Source organism: Phyllostomus hastatus, unplaced genomic scaffold, assembly GCF_019186645.2.
Source record: "Phyllostomus hastatus isolate PE091 unplaced genomic scaffold, TTU_PhHast_1.1 phas_contig_98, whole genome shotgun sequence".
Classification (NCBI taxonomy): domain Eukaryota; kingdom Metazoa; phylum Chordata; class Mammalia; order Chiroptera; family Phyllostomidae; genus Phyllostomus; species Phyllostomus hastatus.
The window spans coordinates 2784796-2797066 of record NW_025333999.1 but is presented as its reverse complement, the minus strand read 5'-3'; the positions used below and the strand labels follow the sequence as shown (position 1 = coordinate 2797066).

General features: G+C 51.0%; 1 non-coding gene across 1 annotated transcript; it reads right to left on the bottom strand.

The window, feature by feature from the left end:
* Window positions 1-633: 633 nt before the first annotated feature.
* LOC123828631 lies at window positions 634-745 on the bottom strand. Its single transcript, XR_006787477.1, has one exon. It is a non-coding gene; the product is annotated as a U6 spliceosomal RNA (small nuclear RNA).
* Between the last annotated feature and the right edge of the window lie 11526 nt (window positions 746-12271).

Sequence of the window (12271 nt, the reverse complement as noted above, 5' to 3'; positions counted from 1 at the left end):
GGCGGGGAGAGAGACGGGGATGAAGTGACAGGCCCCAGAACCTCAAATGGGAAGACAAAGTCCAAAAGAATAAATGAGTGGAGGGAAGAGGTAGGAAGGAACCCCGAGGAGAAGGAGTGAACTAGGGAAGGAGGGGCGGGAATGGAGTGATGGGAGCCATTGAGGGAGGCAAGGCCCAGGGTCCACGTGTGCCTGAGCACACAGGTCGCCTGTTCCCCAACACACACGCGCTCACACTCACAGGCTCACACTCCCTCACAGCCTCTTAAGTCCCCACAATCACACACTCTCAGTTACACACTGTCAAATTCTCACACACTCACATTCTCAAATTCTTACACCATCATATACTCTGACATATACTCTGACATCCTCACACACTCATACACACCCACACACTCACTTTCCCATGATCAGTCTCACCCTGAGAATCATGCACACACACCCTCGAATTCTCACACAATCACATGCTGACCCATCCTCACACACACTCTCACACAATCACACACTCTCACCCTTCACACTTATTGCTACTTCACACACACACACACACACACACACACACACACACGTTTGTTTAGTGCCTGTCCAGGATGTCGGCCCCACGTAGGCAGGCATCACTGTTGTTTTTTTTAAAGATATGGACACTTCAGGAATCTGCGTGCCATCCTTGTGCAGGGGCCATGCTAATCTCCTCTGTGCTGTTCCCATTCCAGTGCATGTGCTGCTGAAGTGAGGCAAGCACTGGGCAGGCATTTAATCTTGTTCACTCCAGTGCCCCTGGTGCCCAGAACAGGGTCGGACACACAGGAGGCACTAGATTAAATGTGCAAAAACTCACACATCTCAAATTCTCACACAGCCTCACGCTCACACACATCAACACAAATTCCCACAGTTACACATTCACGCACAAGCTCCGCAAATTCCTCTGTCTTCCCCTCCACCGGCCAAAGGCACCCTAAGACTCTGTAAATGTCAGCAGCTGTGCTACTCTGGCTCAGGCAGGCCAGGGAGGCGGGGGTGGGAGGCAGGCAGTGGGCCAGGCCCCGGCCCCTCCACTCCCCACAAGCTTGAAGATGCCCCGAATCCCTCTGTTTTAGGACTGGGCAAATTTAGAGTAAAGGCCACCCTTCTGAAACCAGAGCGCTCCCAGCCCAGCACCCCACAGGCCTCTGGGGCAAGGCAGAGCTGGGAGAGGCTAGAGGAGGAACCAGCCCCAGGCCTGGTGTGAGGAGGGCAACTGGGGTCCTTTGTCATTATTCACTCACTGATCATTTTGCACTTTTTGATCTAGCACCTCCCTATGTCTGACCCTGTTCTGGGTGCCAGGGTGGATGAGAAAAAAATCCTTGCCCATGTGGGGCTGATGTCGTGAGAGAGAGACTAAACAAAAGTGTACATGGGCGTAACATTGTAATAAGGAATATGAAGGACAAAAAGCTGGGATGGAGCAGAATGGAGGGGAGGCTGATCTGTGGACTGAGATTCAAGTGAGTTGATGCTGGGAAGAGCTGAAGGCAGGTGTAACAGCACAGACAAAGGCCAAGAGGCAGGTGTTGAACTGACCACAGGGCAAGAGAGAGAATGGTGGACAAAAAGCCCTAGGGGAGGCAGGGGCCACTTGCCAAGGGACCTTGGGCTATAGCCAGGTGTCAGCACTTAATTCCGAGGGAGCCAGGCCCACAGAGGGTTTTAGAGGTAGGGGCTTCCTGAGGCTGCTGTAACAAATGACCACAAACTACGGGGCTGAAAATAGCAGAAATATATCCTCTCACAGTCCTGGGGCCGGAAGTCTGGGATCAGGGTGTCTTCAGGGTCTTGCTCCTTCTGTGGATCCTGCTAGGTCTCTTGCAGCTTCTGGTGGCCAAAGACATCCATGGCTTGTGGCCACGTCTCTTCAGTCTCTGCCTCTGTCCTCACGTGGCCTCCTCCTCTCTGTGTCTATCTGTATCCCAATCTCTGTTCTCTTACAAAGACACCAAATATTGGCCCTGGCTGGTGTGGCTCAGGGGACAATGGATTGCCAGCTTGCAAACCAAAGGGGCACCACAGTGATTCCCAGTCAGGGCACATGCCTGGGTTGCAGGCCAGGTCCCCAGGAGGGGGCGTGAGAAAGACAAACACACATTGATGTTTCTCTCCCTCTTTCTCCATCCCTTCCCCTCTCTCTAAAGATAAATAAGTAAATAAATAAATACATACATACATCTAAAAAAGAGACACCAATCATTGGACTAGGGGCCCATTGCTCAGAACATCTCATCTTGAGATCCTTCCCTGATTTCATCTGCAAAAACCTTATTGCTGAGGCTATAGGTGTACAGGAATTTTGGGGTGCAGGGGGACACTCTTCAACCCACCACACTGCAGTTTATTTTATTATTATTATTTTTAATCTGCAGCTGAGGACATGTTTCCATTGATTTTTTCTTAGAGAGAGAGGAAGGGAGAGAGAGAAGGAGGAAACATTGATGTGTCCCAAGCAGGGACCAAACCTGAAATCTAGGTGTGTGCCCTGACTGGGAACCGAACCGGCAACGCTTCAGTGCACTGAACAATACTCCAACCAACTCAGCCAGGGCATGGGGTTTAAATAGTGGTGTCTATTGGCCCCTTAGGCTGGGTGCACTCTTGGGGGAAGGTCTCCTCTCTGATGGTTTTCTTGCCTTTTACACCTAAGCTGGCCTCCCCACCACGGTGCCCCTGAGATCCCAGCTTTGGTCCCATCCAGCCCCGTGGGAGCCAGCCCTCAGTTCTTCACTTCATCCCAGGAGGCCTTCTGAGGCCACCTGCAGCCCCCCACTGTGAGGACCTGGGCATTTCCGTCCTATTCTCCACCCCAGAGACCTGGCTGGAAACTAGCTAATTACGTCCCTCCCCAAAAGCCAGTCTGGTGGGGCTGACTGGCAACGGGCAAGTGCACCCCGTGTCCACGGCCAGCGGCCCGTGCGCCAACACACACAGATTTCTATATATTTTTAATTCCACAGCAATACTTTGATTAGAGAGCCGATGTGTTGTGTATGACCTCAGGGACCTCATTATTTTTCTAACTCAAATAAATACGGCGTTGGGAAAGCAGGGAGGGGTGGAGAGGGGTGGAGAAAAGGGAAGATGCAGGAAATCTCATCTATAAAAAGAATTCAGGCCTTAATGAGCTTTTAGAATTTGCCAGCCCCCCTCCCTCCATGATCTATAAACAGAGGACGTGGCTTCTGACTTCAGCTGTGGAATTTGGGAGTGCAGAACAGGGAGGGAACAGCAGGGGGTGGTGCTCATCTGGGTGTCTAGATTTTGGGGGTTCCAGGTGATGGGAGGATGGAAATTGTCCCAGTTCAAGCTCAGTGGGAATCGTCATCATTTGGAGGCCCTGTCTGAGTGGAGTATTGGTCTGAGAAAGATCTGGAATTTCCTAATTTACTAGGACCACTTGAGCTGGGCCCATACTGGCATGAGAAGGAGCATAGGAGAGGTGGCCTTGCTTTATCCTTGTGTGTCTGGAAATTCTCTGGAACTTCCTCTGGGAGAGGTTGGGTGAGCAGTTGGGAAAACTGAGGCAGGGCAGAGCGAGGAAGGCTGGGCCATAGGATATGCACTTGGTGCCCACCTGACCCACCCTCATGCTGGGCAGACAAGCCTTGGGTCTGCCCAGTGGCTGGGTTGGGGCTGCCACCAGCCTAAGGAGCCCCTTTAGTGGCTGTGAGGTTGGGGTGGGTGTGGACAGAGTGAATTGGTGACCATGAGTTACCAAAAGGACCGATGACCTCCAAGCCACTTCCCATGTGTGTCCATTTGAATAAGAGCAAAGCGGCTTTCCAGAGCAGGCAATGAGGCCAATTTCAAATGAAAGATGAGTTCATGGGCAGAAACGAGCTGGAGCTGAGAAATTTCTGTGTGATGAGAATTCCAGGGAGCAGGACAGACGCAGGGCAGCTGGGCAAGGGCCTTAAGGACTCAGGGGGGTGGGAGGAGAGGGAAGGGGTGAGAGAAAACATTCCAGGCTTGCCAAGACAAGTAGCTGAGGGGGGCGGGCCGGGAAGAGGGAAGATACTCAGGCCTGCACAGAGGGCAGAGCAGGGCTTTCTCCACCCGGTCTCAAAAGACAGCCCCCGTCCCTCACCTTCTCTCTACACTGCTGGCACCCTTTGTTGTGATGTTTGTTCCTCATCTGCCTCCCTCCCCAGACTGGCCTCCTGCCTCGCCCCACCTGAGGGCGAGGGGGCTTGTCTGTCCCGAAAGGTGGCCGGGAAGACGTCAGCTCAGCGGGGCCATCCGCAGAATGTAAGGGATGGCGTAAACCAGCTGAGCTTTGCAATGTTTGACAATTCCCCTACCTGGGTCAGTTTTAAGCTGTGAAGGTGATGTCACTGAGGGAGTGAAGGGGTGCTGCAGACTGAATGTTTGGGCTCCCCCCAAATTCACATGTTGAAATCCTACCCCCCAAGTTGATGGTATTAGGAGGTGGGGCCTTTGGAATGTGATTAGGTCACCAGGATGGAGCTCTCGGGAATGCCATTAGCGCCCTTATAAAAGGGACCCCAGAAAGCTCCCTGTCCCTTCCACCATGTGAGGACACAGAGAGGAGACGGCCACTTACAAACCGGAAAGTCAGCTCTCACCAGACACCGGACCTGGTTGCCTCTTGATCTTGGCCTTCCAGCCTCCAGAACTGTGAGAAGTCTATGATGTCACAGCAAATCATAGATTGAATGGCTAATAAAGAACAGACATTTATTTCTCAGAGTCCTGGAGGCTGGAAGCCCCCAGTTTATGACGTTTTGCCATAGCAGCACAAACGGACTAAGGTGGAGAGTGGGGGGGTGTCCAGATGGCTGTAAGCCTCAGTGTGCTGGTGAACCAGCCAGGGCGAGGGGACCTGGCTGCTAGTGTTTGCCAATCTCTGTGGTGTAAATTCTCCCACCGTGGCGATTTCAGGCTGTGAAAGTGATGTTGCTGAGCCCTGAGCTCAGCAGAGATATGCACAATTGGTTCTCGTGAGCCAGTCTGATCTGGCTCAAGTGCACTACTGGGTCTCATCTCCTGGCCCGCAGCTGGCTTTTCCAATTTTGGCTCAGGCTAAAGGGAGGGGAAGAAAGAAGGTGGAGCAAGCTTCCTGCTCGCCTCCCATTCCAGGGCTGTTGTACTTGCTGTTCCCTCTGCCTGCCACGCTCTGTCCCCAGATAATAACTGAGTCTTCCCCACCAGTTCTGAGTGGATCCCATCCCACACTGCTGTAGACCTTGCCTCCTCAGCAGCCAGCACTCTGTGAGCCCCCTGCCGTGGCCACCCAGGCAGGTGTCATTACTGCCATATCCCATTTTATGAGTGGGGGAGGTGAAGCACTTGCCTGAAGACACAGAGCCAGAGGGCAAGGGACTGGCTGCTGCATCTGCTTGCTTAACCATTGGGCTTCACTACCACCCGCTTGATTCTTCTCCCCAGTACATGTGTGTCCTTTAATTGCTTTGTGTGTTAAAGAGAGGTGTGAGCACCCAGCTGTGCCGTCTGACCACGGCCAAGTCACTTCCCTCCTCTGAGCCTCAGTTTTCCCCTCAGCACATGCGCACGGAGTAGCCCCCTCCCCCACACAGTGTTGTGCGCCTTTGCGGAGGAACACTTGGCCGGGGGACCTGCACTGCCCGGCTTCTTTAACTCGGGTAATACAGTAGGGCCTCGAATAGCATCGATGAGCTGCCATAGGAACTGAACTCTTGTTTATATCAACTCGTCTGTGGTAAAATTGGTTTTGTTATATGTTGTTTTTCCTAAGTTCCAAGAATCTATCGATGATGTTAGGTGAGGACTTACTGTACTTGCACTGGAGGCTGAGTCATTCTTTATGGCAGGGCCCAGCCCTGTGCATCATAGGGTGTTTAGCAGCACCCCTGGCCTCCTCTCACCAGATGCTGGTAGCACCCAGGCCCCAAGTTGTGACAATCAAAATGTCTCCAGACATTGCCCAGTGACTCTGGTTGAGGGGGGGTGTGCAGAATTGCCCCGCTGAGAAACACTGCTCCAGGTCAGTGGTTCTTCACCCTGTCTGCACATGAGAATCGCCTGCGAGAGGCTGATCCCTGAACCAGCCTCACCCAATGACCTCAGTCTCCCTGGAGATAGGGTCAGAGGTCAGCATGGTGAAAACTCCCCAGGTAGCCAGGTCATCCCAGCATGCAGCTAAGGTTGAGAGCGGTGATGGGAGGCAGGTGACACACCCAGAGCAGGCAACAGAGGAAGCCTGAACGCCAGTGCGGCCTGCATCCGAAAAATCAGCAGGGGTGGTGATGCAGCCCAGGGCTGCCAGGAGCGAGGAGCTGTTACTTCTCTGTCCTACTGAACTCAGCCACCATCACAGAATAGACACCGAATGGCTAATAAACAACAGACACTTATTTCTCATAGTTCTAGAGGCTGGAAGTCCAAGATCAAGGTGCTGGCAGATTGGGTTTCTGGCTTGCAGATGGCTGGCTGCCTTCTCTCTGTGTCCTCACATGGCCTTTTCTCTGTGTGTATGGAGAGAGATATCTCTGGTGTCTCTTCTTCTCTTTTTCCTTCTTGTTTTTAAAATTGACTTTAGAGAAAGAGAGAAGGGAGGGAGAAAGAAGAATTGATTTATTGTTCCACTTATTTATGTATTCATTGGTGAGTTCTTGTATGTGTCCTGCCCAGAAATCGAACCCCCAACCTTGGCATATCGGGATAACACTCTAACCAACTGAGCAGCAGGCCAGGGCTCTTCTTCTTATAAGAACATCAGGTCTTGGGATCAGGATCCCATCCTATAACCTCATTTAACCTTAATTACCTCCCAAGACTTCACATAGCATCACATTGGGGGTCGGGGCTTCAACATATTAATTTTGCACCCTGGCTGGTGTGGCTCAGTGGATGGAGCAGCAGCCTGTGAAGCAAAGAGTCACTGGTTTGATTCCCAGTCAGGGCACATGCGTGCGTTGAGGGCCAGGTCCCCAGTAGGGGCACTCGATAGGCAACCACACATTGATGTTTCTCTCCTTCTCCCTCCCTTCTCCTCTCTAAAAATAAATAAATAAAAACTTTTTTTAAAAAATGAATTTTGCAGGGATCCAACTCAGTCCACAACAGGGTGAATGGAAGAATATCCAGCAACAGCCAGACTGTGAGCTTGTCAGTGACGGAAGGGCACACAGACCCTTCGTGAACACGGGCTGGGTCCTCCATTTGCCTGTAGATAGAGGGAGAGAGGGCTGGAGTGGGGCCTGCTGTGTGCCCTGCAGTGGCTGCTACATCTATGGCTGGGGAATGGAAAAATGTCTGTCAGAGCCCCTCCCAGGTGTGATTCTCCCAGGACAGTGTCCCCAGGACTGACAACCCTCCCACCACGGGTTTGCAGACCGCTGCCCATCAAGCTGGCCAGAGGCAGCTGCAGAGGTGACAAGAGAACCCCAGCCAAGTTCTCCACTGCTCCAAGTCCATGCTCAGTAGACGTAAATGAGTGCTTTCTAGTTCCATTTTTGGGCAGGAAAGCGATTTCCCATCTCTGACAAATTCCTAAGATGCTGGAAGATGTGAAAAACAGGCAGATCGGATGAAGGAGGGGTGGGTAGGAATGGCATGCATACAGCTCAGCTCAACAGAGGAGGGGGACACTCAGGACCCCAGGCCATGACTGCAAACCTGAAGCTGGCAACCCAGCTCCTGGCCCTGGGGCCCTGGATCACATAGGAAGTGTGTGTTAAAATGCACACACGGTAACATTTGCCCTCTTAACCCTTTTGAAGTGTCCAGGTCAGTGGTATTGCGTACATTCATGCTGTTGTGCAACTTTCACCATCACCCATCCCCAAAACGCTTTTGAGCTGGTAAATCTGAAACTCTGTCCCCATTAAACACTAGCTCCCCGTGCCCCTCCCCCAGCCCCTGACAACCACCATCTCTTTCCTGTCTCTATGAATTTGACTCCTCTAGGGACCTCAAATAAGTCAAATCACTTATTTTGTGACTGGCTTATTTCACTTAGCCCAATGTCCTCAAGGTTCATCCATGTTGTCACAGATTGCCACATTGCCTTCCTTTTTAAGGCTGAATAATATTCTGTTGCGTGAACGTACCACATTTGTTTTGCTCTTTCATTGATTGATAGGCACTGTGTAGCTTCCATGTTTAGCTATTTCGAATGATGTTGCTGTAAACACGGGTGTACAAGTATCCCTTTGAGACTCTGCTTTTAATTTTGGGGGTATTCACCCAGAAGTGGTATTGCGGGGTCAATAGCGTATGTATCTTTGAATCCAGTGAGGCCTACTGTGTGCCTTGCATTGTTCTAAGACTGAGGATCCAGCCATAAACAAAAACAGACTGAGGTTCCTGCCCTCCCAGAGCCCATGTTCCAGGGAGGAGAGGCAGACAATGAATTAGTTGAATATAATAGATGGTAAGTTTTACAAGGAAAATAAAGCTGGGAAAGAGAATGGGGATGGCTGATGATGGGGGCACAATTTTAATTAGGTGGCCAGGGAAGGCCTCACAGACAAGGCGACTTTTGAGCAAAGAGCTGAAGGAGCTGAGAGAGCTGTATTAGTGATCTACTGCTGCATAACAGCTCCCAAGTCTAGCTGCTTAGTACAGCAGCATGGATGACCTCACGGTGTCTGTGGGTCAGGAATCTGGGTCCTCTACCTCAGGGTGTCTCACGAGGCTGCACTCACCGCATCCACTGGGGCTACAGTCATCCCAAGGCTCAACTGCACAGGAGCTACTTCCAAGTTCACATACACGACTGTTGGCAGAATTCAGTTCCTTGCTGACGGTTGGCTGAAGGCCACTCTTAGTTCTTTGCCACGCAGACCTCTCCATAGGGTAGCTTGCATCATGGCCACTGGCTTCTTTAGAGTGAGTAAGCGGGAGGATAGGAAGGAGTGCCAGCAAGATGGAGAGCTCAGCAGGATAGAAGTCAGTCTTGTAACCTAATCTTGGAAGTGACATCCCATCACTTTTGCCATGTCCTATTAGTTAGAAGTGAGTGGTCCAGCCCACACCCAAAGGGAGGGAAATACACAGGGCATGAAGACCAAGAGGCAGGGCCATTAGAGGCTGTCTAGATGCTGCCTACTGTCGGAACCCTGCAGCTATCTAGGGAGAGAACATTCCACACAGAGGAAACAGCATGTGCATAGGTCCTGAGGCAGGAGCAAGCTCGGCATGTGGTCAGAACGATATGACTGGAGCAGGGACTGGAGAAAGGGGTGCAATGGAGCATGAAGGCAGAGGGGCCTGTGGCCAGTGCTGAGGACCATGGGAAGAAATCTTTTCCTAAGAGCAGTGGAAACCCCTGGCTGATTGCAAGGCAGGCATGATGTTGCCTGATGTACATTTTGAGAAGATTCCTATGACACTTACAGAAGTAAAATGGTGCCTGGCTTGCCGTGAAACAGTCCATTAAAAAACTGGGGAGGTGAGAGCCAAAACAAGACAGGGAAAGTGTGGGTTATCGTTGAAGTCAGGTGATGGCACCGTGTAGGCTTTTCACATTCCTGTCTCCACTTTTGCACCTGTGTGGACATTTTCTATAAGAAAAAAACAGAAGACAAACCATCTACCTGATTTCTGGGGGAAGAAAGAACTGCGGGAGAGGCAGGGGTTCACAGTGGAGGTGACAGCAACGGTCCAGGCTGTCAGCCATCACCATGGCCAATGCCGAGTGTTAGAGGCTGACAATGCGGGTGCTGGTGAGATGAGGAGGAACTGGAACTCCTCCGCTGCTGGTATGCAGAGAACAGATTGCCAGGGTTTGCTTGTTTGTTTGTTTTACAGTTATATATTTATTGTATAGCGCGAAAATTCCACGCGTAGGTATTTACCCAAGAGAAATGAAAAAATGTTGGCACAAAGATCCATCGGAAAATGTTCATGGCAGCCTTATTTGTTATTACCAAAAAACTGGACACAGCCCAAGTGTCTTGCAACAGGAGACTGGATGAACACACGGAGGACCGTTCACACGGGGGAATACTGAGCAGCGATAAAAAAATGCCGAACTGCTGATACAGGACCCGTCAATAAATCTCAGAAAACTGGATGCAGAGCAGAAACCATACCAATAGAATCACAAGGGCGCCCTTGTGATTCTGTTTGTGTAAAAGTCTCCCATGGTGACAGAAATCAGAGTAATAGAAGTTTCGGGTGGGAGATGAAAAGGATGGGATGCATCTGGGGCCTTCTGGGTGAACATGTTCCCCCTTCTGATGGGCTGGGGGGCGCCGGGCATAGACCTCACTGGAGGCAAATGACCCCGATTGGTCTCCAGGGGAAGTGGTACCACCCTGCCTGGTGACAATGGGTTGAGAAGCGCTGGGATTCCCCACTCCCTTCTAGTTCAGAGCCTGCAGGCCTTGCTGGTGGGCAGGACTAGGGCTGAGAGGAAGCCCCATGGCCTCCCCCCATTTAAGCGGGGCGGGGCGGGGAGGGGGGGAGCCCTGACCTCTGTCCCCCGCCGGGACGCGCTGGAGGGTCTGAAAGCTTCTCTGCCGCCGCCCAGGCTGGTCGATAGCAGACACCCCGACTCCGTTCCGCCTGCCCAGCAGCCCGGCCCCTTCCCGCCAGTCCAGCCCCGGGAGGGGACCGGCGGGCTGGAGCCTGCTCACAGCCCCACTGCTGGCTCTGGTTCCCTTCCCTGCACCTTCCTCCTTCACTGTCCCCGGAAGTCCCAGCCACTGAGACTTCATCTTGTCCCAGGGGCAGGAGGGGAGCAACCAACCAGCCGGCTGCGACCTGCGCTGTGATGGGGTGGGGGCCTGTCTCCTCCCCACTCAGCAGGCGCCAGAGCCCAGAAGGCTCCAGAAAGGCGGTAGCTGAGGTCTTCACGCTATGGGGGCGAGTAAGTCTTTGACTTAGAGTCACCTCTTTGGTGCCATTCACGTTTGGGCTCATTTGTTCATTTTTTCATTCATTCATTCATTCATGTATTCATTCATTCAACAAACATTTATTGAGTGACTAAGACCTCTATTCACTTCAAGTGAACATCCTAGGCCAGCACCCACCACAGAAGTATGGTGAAACCACAAATATGGGCATATATGTAATTTAAAATCTTCCAGTAGCAGCATTAAAAAAAGATAGAAAAGGAATGCATGTAATTAATTGCGACCATATATTTTATTTAACCCTATATTGACAAAATATTATCCTTTTAACATGTAATCAATATAAAAATGATAATGAGATATTTCTACATTTTTTTTATCAATACTAAGTCTTCAACATCCAGTATGTTTTTGCTTGGAGTGTATCTCAATTTGGACCGGTCATTTTCCAGTGCTCAGCACGCACCTGTGGCCAATAGTGACTGTGCAGACCGGTGTAGGTCAGGAGGATGGTGGGGCACCAGTGAGAGGGATAAAAGGGTGCAAGGGTGCAGTAAAGCAGGTGGGTTTCGCTCGAGTGAGAAGGGGACCCCAGAAAGGTTTTGAGTAGAGCAGGAACATGATTTGACTGTTAAAAGATCTCTTTGGCCACTGTGTTTAAATAAAAGGGGAGGATACAGGGTCTTGCCCTGAAATACATTAAAAAATTAGGTGGTTGTTCCTTCAGTAGGTGAATAAATAAGCTGTGATACATCCAGGCAATGGAGTACTATTCAGCGCTAAGAAGAAATGAGCTGTTATTCCATGAAGAGACGTAGAGAAAACTTAAGCGCATGTTGCTACGTGAAAGAAGCCAATCTGAAAAGACTACATACGATATGATTCCAACTCGATGACATTCTGGAAAAGGCAAAACTAGGGAGACAGTAAAAAGATTAGGGGCTGGGGAAAATGAGGGATGATAAGTAGAGCCCAGAACAGTTTCAGGGCAGCAAAAATACTCTGCATGAGACTACGGTGGTGGGTACGTGTGGTTCTGTGCTTGCCCAGACCCGTGGAACACACCCCATGAAGGTGAGCTGTAGTATAAACCACGGGCTTTGAGGGGCGACGACGTACCAGTGCAGGCTCATCCATCACAGCACACGCCCCACTCGAGCGCCCGCCGATGTTGGTGATAGAGGGGCTTACAGGTGTGGGGGCAGGAGGTATATCGGAAATCTTTGTACCTTCCACTCAGTTTCACTGCAAACCGAAAACTGCTCTGAAGGGTCTTAATTAAAAAAAAAAAGTAACGAGGAGGGTGGATGGATGGTTAGAAAGATAGATAAAAACAAATAGAGCAAAATGTCACTGCTACACTCCAGGTGGTAGGTGTATGAGTGGGTATTCACTGGGAAATTGTCTCAGTTTTTCCGTACATTTGA